Source organism: Amia ocellicauda, chromosome 18, assembly GCF_036373705.1.
Source record: "Amia ocellicauda isolate fAmiCal2 chromosome 18, fAmiCal2.hap1, whole genome shotgun sequence".
In the NCBI taxonomy this organism is placed as follows: domain Eukaryota; kingdom Metazoa; phylum Chordata; class Actinopteri; order Amiiformes; family Amiidae; genus Amia; species Amia ocellicauda.
Window position 1 is genome coordinate 17,503,404 of NC_089867.1, and position 13,390 is coordinate 17,516,793.

Sequence of the window (13,390 nt, forward strand, 5' to 3'; positions counted from 1 at the left end):
GAGAGCACGATTAGGTTTCCAGTGGGTTTTTGCATCCCATTCATCAAGTCAGCAGTTTTCTCTGTCTGTTTGCGCAGACAGCTGAACAGGATAACTGCCAGGGTTAAGGATCGCACACCCCTTGTTATTGGCACATCACTGCATTACAAGGCTTTCCAACCACTCTACACAGGAAGGTCTGCACCCTCCCCACACAACCGCTAAATGTTTAAGGTGAGTGTTACCCCAGCTCCACCCTACCTATCTTATCTCTCCGAGTGAAATTTTAAACACACAGAACGAACAGTGCTTGTGCAGTTAGTGGCGTGACTGCCTTTGCCTTGGGTAAACACAGCATTAACATCATGTGGTTTATTGTAATTAGGAGATTTGACGGCATCAGTGACATTAGGCCAGTGGAGTACTTAAACAAGCCCTCCACAAGACTGCATAAACAGCACAGAGCTTTACAAACATGCATGCAAGAGAGCTGAATTACAGCACTGTCAGCACAGCAATCTGGGTACTTCCTGCGGCTCTTAATCCCTAATTCAAGGTGTTGAATAATGCATATCAAGCATGCATTTTTTGTGGGGGGTTTTATTTGGTTGTCCCCCCCAACCCCCTGCACATACCATATGAAACCATCAGCCACGTATCAGGTGTCAAGTGGGAACGAAGCTCAACACGACATCTTGAGAGATGCTATATGGTGGATACCTTGCCTTCCCAGTGCACGGCCATCAAATCCCGTCTACTCCCTCCTTCTTGTTTAAATCATATAATTAGAGGTAGTTTTATTTGCATATAATACAAAAAAAAGCTGCAGATAAGAATTAGGAAGGGCCTCACTTTTATTGCCCTTTTTAGCCAACCCCCCCATCCCTCTCCCAACTCCCCCTTCAGGTGCTCACAGACACACTTAGTCCTCCTTTGGCTGCTCAGTGAAGACAGATTACGGTAGCTTTGTTAGCAGACAGCTGCCTAAAGAGAAGTGACAGGCCACCCAGGACAGATGCAGAACCATTTCCGCTGGCTGTGGAAGTCATCTTGTTGTGTTGATGAAGAGCTAAGCGTACGCTCTCCCAATGCTGCATCACACCCCCTTGTAATTCATTAATAATGAGACCTGCGACAGTCAGCTGGACCTCACTCATTTGCATATTCATGTACGCTTAAATTATTCATGGCTGAATATTTGGAGGGCTCTGCACATAGCATCTGCTCTCCTCGGTCACAGAAACCACTTGCCAATCACTGCCTATTCTGGGCAGCATTTATTTTATATATAAAGAGATCAAACAAAGTTATAACTCCAAGATCGCCATTTGTGGTTTATTTGAGGCCGCAAGAGCAAAGTGACAAATGAACCGCTAATTGATCACCAAAACATTGGCTAGGTAAGCACACAGCACTCAGAAGGCCAATTAGGTGGCTGATGGAGTACTGCGGAAGGGCGAGTAGCCGGTGAGGGTGATCTCTGCCGAGACCTCACAAGATGTTCGCGTGGAATCGCAAGCGTGTGCAGAGCGTCGGCCAGTGCCTCACACCATGTCTGTGTGCATGTACAGAGCGAATGGACATGGGTGCTGAAAGACAGCCTCCTTTATCATTCGGCAGAAATGTGCAATCTGTGTTGTACTTCGAATGCCTCTCACACTGAAGTCGTGTGCAACATTCTCATTAAAATTCAATGCATTCAGGCTCAACTCATAGAGCAATGCAGTTATATATAAACATCTAAAACGTGCTGCCTGGGAGCCCCTGCCTCATACTCCTAACTGGATCCGGTGCCGTTGAGATTCTTTAAAGAATACCTGCCTCGGTCTGGGCTCAGCTTTCAGAAGAGAACAGGTTCTCCATGCGAGGGGGAAACTGGAAAGAGACGAGACGTTTGTGGATCCTGACTTAAAATAATAAATAGTAATAACAAAGATCACAACTACTACTACTGAACTGCACATCCACTGAAGCTGGTTCTTTTAACCGTGTATTATCTCAAGCTGCGCATACCTAATTAAACGGGTCACCTGCCACCCAGGGCAGTTGTGCTCATAAGCAGCTGCAGGTACAGATTGGACGTCGTCGGCATGTTGCTTCAGACACGACACTGAAGCCACAGCCAGACAGAAACCAGGGCTAGCATCCCAATGAGAGACCCGAAAGAGGAATGTAGATTACAGCACGGTTGGGCCGGGGAAGCTGGCTTTCTTCAGCAGCTAATGACTGTTCACAGCACACCGCTGGTCCCCCGCTGTTTCGCAATACGAGAATCAGAACGCAGCGCGAAAAAGTGGTGGTGTCTGAGGGAGGGGGCATCGACTGTGAGGAGAAAAGAAAACTACATTCTTTCTTTTGTGTAGGTTTTCAATATTTATTTGTTTTTACTTGCTGCAATGATTTTACTCTTGCAACATTATGTAAAACATACAAGCTGTCCTTAGAAAGCAATCAAAATGAGAAAACACAAGGGCACGAGAAGGGGGGGGGGGTTATAGGAAAAGCAATCACCACTACCTTGCCTTTTTTCATTTTTTTTTTTTTTAAAATTCCCCCTCTCTGGGTTTTCCACCCTCCATTTCGTGCCGGAGCCTTTCATCCGTGCACAGCTCCAAAATGACAGGTGTCAGGGTCACCCAGTAAAAATATACATCGGCAATGTTATATCTAATGATGGTGGGAGAGGGAGGGGGAAGAAAAAATAAAACATTGGAGATGAAAGATAGGGAGTGTGATGCCAGAGATGTGTTTTAAGGGATCATCTGTTATGTGGCCAAATTTCCTGAAGTGATAATTGAATGACAGCAGCTTGAGGAAAATCCATTTTCGAGCCACAGAAAAGCATAGTTAAGGAGGAGGGGTGGGGGGTGTTATTTGTCTGGGAGGAGTGTAATGGTCGTCAGCGCTCAAGGAGAGTGTCCGCTTTCTCCCATTGTTACTTTTATTTCATTTTGGATTTAAACAATATATATTTTCTGTCCTTTCGTCATTTCACTTCTTTTGCTACTCTTTTAGGGAGGTTGAACATACCAAACAAACATAATTCACACAATCTCAGGTACAATGAGATTCGCCTCTCCCCTCTATATGCACAGTGAGACAATAATAATGTATGGAAAAAACGGGGGTGGGGGGGATAAGAGACTCAACACGGTTAAAGGCACTCGTCTGCTTTTATGTGTGCACGAGACGGGCTTATTAGTATCTGTATACACACACACACACACACACACCCGACGCTGGGAGATTTTCTTGAACAAACTACACATCTTTCAAGAAAGGGTTTTTGTGGAGCAACACAAGGAGCTCTTAATGCAACAGAAGTCCTTTGACTTCTTATCTTGACGTCAAAATGTCAAACGCTCTCTACAGGCAGATGGAGGGAGCTGGGTACATGCTAGGGGCCAAGCAGCATTTTGTAACATTAAGAAAAGAAACAAAATTGAATTTGTGTCAGTGTCCATGGCTCCAGGCTATTCTGGTGTTGCCTAGGTGAATAAGTAAATCCTCATCTACCGAAACAGAGAACGAATATAATGCACACCATCTTTAATAGCAATTTTCCTGGCAGTCAAGTTTTCATTCCTAGGACTAAAAAGTGGAAAAAGTTTCCAAACCATGACACCTGATAATGCTGTGACTGTGTAGGTAATATAGAATTTCTCAGTTTTAAGCAATAATATATAATACATACATACATACATACATTACATACATACACAAATATATACATATATACACACACACATATACATATATATATATAGATATACATATATACATATACATATGTATATATATGTATATATACATATGTATATACATATGTATATATATATGTATATATATATGTATATGTATATATATATATATATACACTCACCTAAAGGATTATTAGGAACACCATACTAATACTGTGTTTGACCCCCTTTCGCCTTCAGAACTGCCTTAATTCTACGTGGCATTGATTCAACAAGGTGCTGAAAGCATTCTTTAGAAATGTTGGCCCATATTGATAGGATAGCATCTTGCAGTTGATGGAGATTTGTGGGATGCACATCCAGGGCACGAAGCTCCCGTTCCACCACATCCCAAAGATGCTCTATTGGGTTGAGATCTGGTGACTGTGGGGGCCAGTTTAGTACAGTGAACTCATTGTCATGTTCAAGAAACCAATTTGAAATGATTCGACCTTTGTGACATGGTGCATTATCCTGCTGGAAGAAGCCATCAGAGGATGGGTACATGGTGGTCATAAAGGGATGGACATGGTCAGAAACAATGCTCAGGTAGGCCGTGGCATTTAAACGATGCCCAATTGGCACTAAGGGGCCTAAAGTGTGCCAAGAAAACATCCCCCACACCATTACAACACCACCACCAGCCTGCACAGTGGTAACAAGGCATGATGGATCCATGTTCTCATTCTGTTTCATTCAAATTCTGACTCTACCATCTGAATGTCTCAACAGAAATCGAGACTCATCAGACCAGGCAACATTTTTCCAGTCTTCAACTGTCCAATTTTGGTGAGCTTGTGCAAATTGTAGCCTCTTTTTCCTATTTGTAGTGGAGATGAGTGGTACCCGGTGGGGTCTTCTGCTGTTGTAGCCCATCTGCCTCAAGGTTGTACGTGTTGTGGCTTCACAAATGCTTTTCTGCATACCTCGGTTGTAACGAGTGGTTATTTCAGTCAAAGTTTCTCTTCTATCAGCTTGAATCAGTCGGCCCATTCTCCTCTGACCTCTAGCATCAACAAGGCATTTTCGCCCACAGGACTGCCGCATACTGGATGTTTTTCCCTTTTCACACCATTCTTTGTAAACCCTAGAAATGGTTGTGCGTGAAAATCCCAGTAACTGAGCAGATTGTGAAATACTCAGACCGGCCCGTCTGGCACCAACAACCATGCCACGCTCAAAATTGCTTAAATCACCTTTCTTTCCCATTCAGACATTCAGTTTGGAGTTCAGGAGATTGTCTTGACCAGGACCACACCCCTAAATGCATTGAAGCAACTGCCATGTGATTGGTTGGTTAGATAATTGCATTAATGAGAAATTGAACAGGTGTTCCTAATAATCCTTTAGGTGAGTGTATATGTGTATATATATATATATGTATATGTATATATATATATGTATGTATATATATACACATACACACACATATATACATACATATACATACACACACACAAACACGAGAACAAAATATTCTGCAAAGTAGTAAAAGACACTCCATTGTAAAACTCAGCATTTGCGTGGCAGAATGAAAAATTCATGAAATCGATTCTGTTCGAAACCTATTCAAAGCTCCTATTGCCTGGGTTTCTAAAATGGGTTGTATATTTAAGAAAATGTGCTCCTGCTGTAACAGCCTACATTTCCTCTTAAGGTGCGTTAGAAATGTGATGGATTATTTATACAATTCTCATTTTACACAGAGCCAGAGGAAGATTAATTTCGGCCTGTGAGAGCAAACACAAAAGGGATCTGTCCGACATGTGTAACGTCCAGCTCCCGACATCAAAAGGCACCGAGACAGGCTGTGATGAAAAGTCTTAATATCAAAATGTAAATAAACTGATCTCAATTCATATTAATGCACTAATATGCCTAGCTTTAAAGACAACAGGATTTAGCCTCAATTTGTGATGTGCAATTAAACAGAAGCAGGCTAGGACCAATGATGATTGTGACCGTACCGAAGTGCCCCAATTTTACTTTGCAAGTGTGGATCATTAACACCAACACACAAGAAAAAAGGACACCTCTTAACAATGCCTCTTATTCATGCGCAAAGCTTTAACAGGCAAGTCTTAGACGCATGTAGTACATAATTAGCAAGAAACTGTGCCGACAATCTCAAATCACGTCTCTCGTCCATGTTTCATGCGTTGCGAAAACGGTGTTCAATCTTCGACTACAAAAGAAAACACTGCTAAATGTAGGTCAGTCGCTGATGGTCATATGATGTGATATTAAATTATAAATGGCTTACTTCTGCCCTGATGTAACAGTATGTTTTGTAGGGAAAAGAACATCAGTGTCAACAAGTAATTCAGAGGCACATTCTTCTCCATTCTCCCTCTCAACTTAAAACTACAAACTGATATACATATATAAACATATACATATACACACACACACACAAAGAACGAACCATGCATTTTAATAGACACTGTCTGCAGGGTGCTAGTGTGTGTAGAGGTCCTGGACACACAAAGCTGGAAAACAATCCGTCTTTATCAATTTGCAGACAAGTGAGGTAAAGATAAAGATAATTTGGTGTAGCTCCTATTTATTGTGCACCAGCACTCTTGAATCCACAAGAAATACATACATGTAGCACAATGATTGCTGTAACTTTCTGGAGGGAGGAAGGAAAGAAAATGGTATGCAGTTGGGGAATGAGATCCTGACAACATAAGCTTAGCATTATGAGCCCCCTTCAGAATGCGTCTATCTCAAGGATGTTTCAGGGAGGTGGATTAGCTCACAAGGCAGAGGTTTACCTCACATCACTAAAATGATTCTGCCAGCAATCCTTGCCACTTGAAACTACACATCACAAGATGTGAAAATTACACAAGAGGGGGGAGAGGGGAGGATTTAGACAGCTGGCCACCATTCTGATTTCAAGCATTTTAATTTTCCAATAGATAATCTACCTCTCGCCCACGCATTAAAACTTTTCATTTTCATTTAAAATTATATATATATATATATATTTTATATATATATTAAAAAAAAAAAATGAAACACCCCATCGGTGCATATATTGCTATGGTGCTGTCGCAAAACTGCCTGCCATCATTACACACCATCACCCTGATGACTGGTGTGAAGCTACAGCAAACATTTCGCAGGCTGCAGTCATGTATTTATAGTCTTATCTGGGCCCAGAGCTGCACTGAAACAGATGGGTCTGTTTTCCCTACAGATCTGTGACGAGCCACACTAATAGGGCCCCTGCTTTGACAGGGAGCCAGAGCACTAAAGCCAGAGCTTGCAATGGGTCAGGGGGAGAATGGAGAATAGAAATACATATAAACATTTTAAAAATAAAAACTCACTATAAATTACTTCAATGTTTAGCATCATGGATTTACTTTCAGAATCAGGCAGACAACTCGGACCATACATCTATATATACATACACACGTGTATACAAAGACATACACAAACACATACATATATGTATGTATATGTATACATAGATATGTGTGTAATATATATGTTAGTGTGTGTATATATACACATACATACACACACACACAGTACTGTGCAAAAGTTTTAGGCAGGTGTGAAAAAATGCTGTAACGTAAGAATGCTTTCAAAAATAGACATGTTAATAGATTATATTTATCAATTAACAAAATGCAAGTGAGTGAACTGAAGAAAAATCTACATCAAATCAATAGTTGGTGTGACCACACTTTGCCTTCAAAACAGCATCAATTCTTCTAGGTTCACTTGCACACAGTTTTTGAAGGAACTCGGCAGGTAGGTTGGCCCAAACATCTTGGAGAACTAAGCACAGTTCTTCTGTGGATTTAGGCAGCCTCGGTTGCTTCTCTCTCTTCATGTAATCCCAGACAGACTTGATGATGTTGAGATCAGGGCTCTGTGGGGGCCAAACCATCACTTCCAGGACTCCTTGTTCTTCTTTACGAAAAAGATAGTTCTTAATGACTGTCGCTGTATGTTTGAGGTCGTTGTCATGCAGAATAAATTTGGGGACAATCAGATGCCTCCCTGCTGGTATTGCATGATGGAGAAGTATCTGCCTGTACTTCTCAGCAATGAGGAGACCATTCATTCTGACCAAATCCCCAACTCCATTTACAGAAATGCAGCCCCAAACTTGCAAGGAACCTCCACCATGCTTCACTGTTGCCTGCAGACACTCATTCGTGTACCGCTCTCCAGCCCTTCAGTGAACTAACTGCCTTCTGCTACAGCCAGATTTCAAATTTTGACTCATCAGTCCAGAGCACCTGCTGCCATTTTTCTACACCCCAGTTCCTGTGTTTTCGTGCATAGTTGAGTCGCTTGGCCTTGTTGCCACATTGGAGGTATGGCTTTCTGGCCACAATTCGTACGCTGAAGGCCACTTCTGACCAGACTTCTACGGACAGTAGATGGGTGTACCAGGGTCCCACTGTTTTCTGCCAATTCTGAGCTGATGGCACTGCTGGACATAATCCGATTGTGAAGGGAAGTAAGCATGATGCGTCTTTCATCTGCTGCAGTAAGTTTCCTTGGCCGACCACTATCTATGGTCCTCAACGTTGCCCGTTTCTTCAAAAGAGCTTGGACAGCACATCTGGAAACCCCTGTCTGCCTTGAAATGTCTGCCTGGGAGAGACCTTGCTGATGCAGAATAACTACCTTGTGTCTTGTTGCTGTGCGCAGTCTTGCCATGGTGTATGACTTTTGACAGTAAACCGTCTTCAGCGACCTCACCTTGTTAGCTGAGTTTGGCTGTTCCTCACCCAGTTTTATTCCTCCTACACAGCTGTTTCTGTTTCACTTAATGATTGTGTTTCAACCTAAATATTGAATTGATGATTAGCATCTGTTTGGTATATTTGTTTAATCATACACCTGACTATATGCCTACAAAATCCCTGACTTTGTGCAAAGGTTGGTCACACCAAATATGGATTTGATGTAGATTTTTCTTCTATTCACTCACTATGCATTTTGTTAATTGATAAATATAATCTATTAACATGTATATTTTTGAAAACATTCTTACTTACAGAATTTTTTCACACCTCCCTAAAACTTTTGCACAGTACTGTATATACACACACACATATATATATATATATATATATATATAAAGTTATACATTGATTTGCATGTTAATGAGTGAAATAAGTATTTGATCCCCTATCAATCAGCAAGATTTCTGGCTCCCAGGTGTCTTTTATACAGGTAACGAGCTGAGATTAGGAGAACTCTCTTAAAGGGAGTGCTCCTAATCTCAGCTCGTTACGTGTATAAAAGACACCTGTCCACAGAACCAGTCAATCAATCAGATTCCAAACTCTCCACCATGGCCAAGGCCAAAGAGCTGTCCAAGGATGTCAGGGACAAGATTGTAGACCTACACAAGGCTGGAATGGGCTACAAGACCATCGCCAAGCAGCTTGGTGAGAAGGTGACAACAGTTGGTGCGATAATTCGCAAATGGAAGAAACACAAAATAACTGTCAGTCTCCCTCGGTCTGGGGCTCCATGCAAGATCTCACCTCGTGGAGTTTCAATGATCATGAGAACGGTGAGGAATCAGCCCAGAACTACAAGGGAGGATCTTGTTAATGATCTCAAGGCAGCTGGGACCATAGTCGCCAAGAAAACAATTGGTAACACACTACGCCGTGAAGGACTGAAATCCTGCAGCGCCCGCAAGGTCCCCCTGCTCAAGAAAGCACATTTACAGGCCCGTCTGAAGTTTGCCAATGAACATCTGAATGATTCAGAGAACTGGGTGAAAGTGGTCTCAGATGAGACCAAAATCGAGCTCTTTGGCATCAACTCAACTCGCTGTGTTTGGAGGAGGAGGAATGACCCCAAGAACACCATCCCCACCGTCAAACATGGAGGTGGAAACATTATGCTTTGGGGGTGTTTTTCTGCTAAGGGGACAGGACAACTGCACCGCATCAAAGGGACAATGGACGGGGCCATGTACCGTCAAATCTTGGGTGAGAACCTCCTTCCCTCAGCCAGGGCATTGAAAATGGGTCGTGGATGGGTATTCCAGCATGACAATGACCCAAAACACACAGCCAAGGCAACAGAGGAGTGGCTCAAGAAGAAGCACATTAAGGTCCTGGAGTGGCCTAGCCAGTCTCCAGACCTTAATCCCATAGAAAATCTGTGGAGGGAGCTGAAGGTTCGAGTTGCCAAATGTCAGCCTCGAAACCTTTATGACTTGGAGAGGATCTGCAAAGAGGAGTGGGACAAAATCCCTCCTGAGATGTGTGCAAATCTGGTGGCCAACTACAAGAAACGTCTGACCTCTGCGATTGCCAACAAGGGTTTTACCACCAAGTCGAAGGGGTCAAATAGTTATTTCCCTCATTAACATGCAAATCAATTTATAACTTTTTTGAAATGTGTTTTTCTGGATTTTGTTGTTGTTATTCTGTCTCTCACTGTTAAAATACACCTACCATTAAAATTATAGACTGATCATTTCTTTGTCAGTGGGCAAACGTACAAAATCAGCAGGGGATCAAATACTTTTTCCCCTCACTCTACATATACATATATACATATATACATATACATACACATACGCAAGGATCTGCTTTGCGAAGAAGACCGAGGTTTGGGGACAAGTCTTCCTTAGCTGGCTAGACTTGAGGCAAGATTGGGGGAAGACCAAATCCGTTTTTGTTTGGCTGAGGAAAACCAAAAACTCCCACCAGGCCGGACCGCAAGGCATACCAGAGAACAGGCTGCTTTCAAAAGGAAACAAAGCTCAAGTCCAGGTGACAGTAAAGAAATTACCAATTTATTTTTCCCTTTAACATTTCATAAAATGTAATTTACTAGCAAACGCACAAAGCTTTTACGTTTCCAGCAGGTCATTAAAAAACAGTTAAAGTTTGAAGAAAATAAATATATATATTCATATGCTTCAAGTTCTCAAATTTCCTAAAATCTTTTTTCCCCCTTTAATGGCAGCCAAGTTGTTCTTTTCACACAAACGGGAAGAAGAGGAAGTAGCTGAGCGTTTAACGGTATCGCAACATTTCTGCGTGTTGCCGTGACCACACAGCCTGAGCCAGCTGAAGCAAAGCAAGAGGTTTCTTGCAGAGCGAGCGACTTGAGAAAAACATAACAAAACCAGAAGTGAGGAATGGAGTCGACCCTCAACTGAAGACTGGGGTTGGGAGCCCGGAGCTGAAAGACATTTACTGAACCACCAGGTCAAGAAATCATGCCAAGAATTGGGCTCGTATGGTTTGAGTTAACCCCAAAAAGCTCAAAAAGGGCAGATCAGTTTAGGAAAAGGAACATCAAAAGGACAAACTTGCTCTTAAGCCCTTATAAAAAAAATGTAAAGCCACACAAATGAATGCAACAGTAAGAGCAAGAGAAACAGGAAGAAGTGACAGACAATTTCTGAGGTTAATGTGGGTGACCTATACATAGTGTGGTTTGAAGTACTGAAAAAGGGGAGGAAAGGAAGAAGAAATATGAAAAAAAGTGCCAAAGAAGAAGTGAAACGGCCTTACATGTAAATGTTAAATAAGCACGCCACCGCAGGTCGCCATGTAAAGAGAATAAGCATAAATAAAGTAAAATAAAACTACGGGGTCGAAGCAATACGAGTAAATGCAATAGCAGAAATGTTTTTACTGAAAAATGGACTTAACCGCAACACACCACTGTTCCAGCGGACAAACATATGGGGTAAGTAACGCCAAAAAAAAAAAAAAAAAAAAAAAAAAAAATTAAAAAGTACCTTTTCTTTCTGTACTGCAAGCTTCTTAGCATTCAGTAATCCCTCTCTCAAGGAAGGGAAAAAAAAAAAAAAAAAGTATGTGACTGCAGATACAACTGGCAATACACCAAGACAGAAACCCTTACTAAGCAGGGTTTTCTTGAAAATGTATTCAAGCTAACATAAATGTGGTGGGGGGTGGTTAAAAAGGTACATCAAAGCTGAATAACCTCCAGGCTGCTGCTGTTCGACGACAACAAAAACAAACTAACACTAAATACAAATAAATAAATACACTACTGAAACAATGCTAGAGATTTGCAACTGTGCTAGCCAGGAACAACAGGCAACACCGGCACAATCTGACCATTCACTCCGCTGCAGCCATCTGCTGCCACCGCACACAGGACCCCCCTTTCAGTCATTTTAATTAATGCCCGAAACAAAATATTTATAATTGCAAGCAGCGATGGGGTCCTAGCTGAAGGGATGAAGAGGCTGCGATGAATTATGTTTGACGTCTGCAGAGGCAGCAGCGGGGCAAACATCTGCTACAAGGATGCAGTGAGAACATTTATTTCCATCTCGCCGGCCATCTTGCCTGGAAAATGACAAGGCCCGCAGGGGTGTGTGCCTCAGACTGAAGTTTCAGCGGTTCACCTAATCTTACAGCCTCTGCTGAGTGACACCTAATTTAACACCAGGACAGCAACCCCAACACCCATCTCACTCGACAGCCTGGCAGGGGTCCTTTCTACCCCCGCTCGCTTGTTACAGCCCCTTCGCCCCAATCCTCCTCCTGGAAATGGCTACAAGTTTAAAATGGGGGGGGGGGGGGGCTAATAAAAACAGAGTGACCTGAGGCCATAGTACACTCTCGTAAGTGCCTACCTGATTAAATGTTAACTCAAATCAACCCTAAATGCTTTTTGCCTCCATGCCAGGAAGCCTGGTTAAGCCCTCTACAGGAGTCTTTCAAGCTTTAGTATATACATGACTAATGGATTAAATGTATATTATCAAGTCCATCATTAGAGAGAAGAAAAGGTGGTTTCGGCATTAAAGTAAAACAAAACATGTTGTGAACATACATATATGAATGCACAAAGACTTATTCATCAGGTTTTTCCCTGTTTGACAGTAATATGCAAGATCTGCTTTTCTAAATGGCCGTTATTAACAGATAATAGCTGTGAAGAACAGGTAATTCCATGCTCAGCCTGTGATCGAGTCACTGACATCTGTGCAGGACAGGCCGAATTCCTGGCCAGCTGCGAAGTTTCACCCAAATTGCGAGCAGTGATTACAGTGACAGCAAAATTGGGATTCTGACACACTAATCCCCATTGCTAATGAGCTTTACCTGCAGTCATTTAAATTTCAAAGTGCTCACTATAGAAAGCATACATTAACACACACATACATATATACACCGATCAGCCATAACATTATGACCACTGACAGGTGAAGTGAATATCACTGATAATCTAGTTATCATGGCACCTGTCAGTGGGTGGGATATATTAGGCAGCAAAGTTGATGTGTTATAAGCAGGAAAAATGGGCAAGCGTAAGGATCTGAGTGACTTTGACAAGGGCCAAATTGTGATGGCTAGTCGACTGGGTCAGAGCATCTGTTCCCGGACTTAAAGGATCTGCTGCTAACGTCTTGGTGCCAGATACCACAGCACACCTTCACAGGTCTAGTGGAGTCCATGCCACGACGGGTCAGGGCTGTTTTGGCGGCAAAAGGGAGACCTACACAATATTAGGCAGGTGGTCATAATGTTATGGCTGATCGGTATATATATACACACACACACACATATATACAGCTCTGGAAAAAATTAAGAGAGCACTGCAAATTTTTCTTAAATCAGCATCTCTACATGTACGGCAACCATTCCATTCCATTGATATGTTTATTTGGAATAGTAAAT

The 13,390-nt window shown here is 42.3% G+C and overlaps 1 protein-coding gene across 10 annotated transcripts in view; it reads right to left on the minus strand.

Annotated features, from left to right (window-relative positions):
- rerea (arginine-glutamic acid dipeptide (RE) repeats a) overlaps positions 1–13,390 on the minus strand; it is a 173,137-nt gene that overhangs the window by 17,581 nt on the left and 142,166 nt on the right. The gene's annotated exons all lie outside the window — the stretch shown is intronic.